Here is a 951-nt window from a genome sequence, read left to right on the forward strand (position 1 = left end):
ATCCGGCACTTACCTCAAGCTCAGCTTTATCTTGACCATGACCAAAGGTTAGGCCTTTCGTCTGACAGCTAAGCAACTCTGGCTCCTTGGAAAAAAGAGAGAAGAAAAAAGGTCTGATTTGATTGACAATCAGGCAAGTCCTGTTGAGGCTTCAAAGAGCAGCAGGTTCTTACTTTTTGTTCCTTCTTACTTTAATTTTTTTTTAATGTGTATAGATGTTTTACCTGCATGTATGCCTGTACACCATGTGCCTTCTCAGAGGTCAGAAGAGAGCATCAGATCTCCTGGAACCGGGGTTAAGGAGTCAACATATGTGTAACCTAGAGAGGAACTGGGAGGAGAAGAGGGAGGGGAAATGGTAATCAGGGTATATAATGTGAGAAAAAAGAATTCATTTCAACAAAAGGAAAAAAATAAATAAGAATAAATGCTTTCTTTTGTAAGGTGCCTTGGTTTTGATGTTTTGAAGCTTTCTTCTGGGTTAAGCCCAGGGAAAACACTCCAAAAACACAAGGAAAACACACAAGAATGACACAGTCATCTCCACAGATGAACCCCTCTTCAGGGCACTTCAATTTCAACTGTGTCTGACTTGGTGTTTATGTTTCTCCTTTGGTAGCATGTAGAGTACCTTCCTGTACCAAAGATACTAGTATGTAGAGATGAAGACTCTGTGTAGGTACCAGTTCAACTTCTCCATGTTAAATGAGTTATGAAGTGGGTTTAGCAATAGGGCCTTGCTATCAGTTTGTGGAAAGTAACCTATAGTCTTGGCAACAGCATTGCTTGTTTAGGGATTTCCATGGGATTCCTTTGGTTAACAATTCAATTAGATGTAACCTGTTATCTATTCTGGAAGCTTCATTTGGTGACAAGAGGTGTTCAGTTGGGCTCTGTCTCCCCCATTATTTAGCAATTTCATTTAGATAGCCTTTATATATGTGTACATTT

Source organism: Microtus ochrogaster, assembly GCF_000317375.1.
Source record: "Microtus ochrogaster isolate Prairie Vole_2 chromosome 14 unlocalized genomic scaffold, MicOch1.0 chr14_random_1, whole genome shotgun sequence".
Lineage (NCBI taxonomy): Eukaryota > Metazoa > Chordata > Mammalia > Rodentia > Cricetidae > Microtus > Microtus ochrogaster.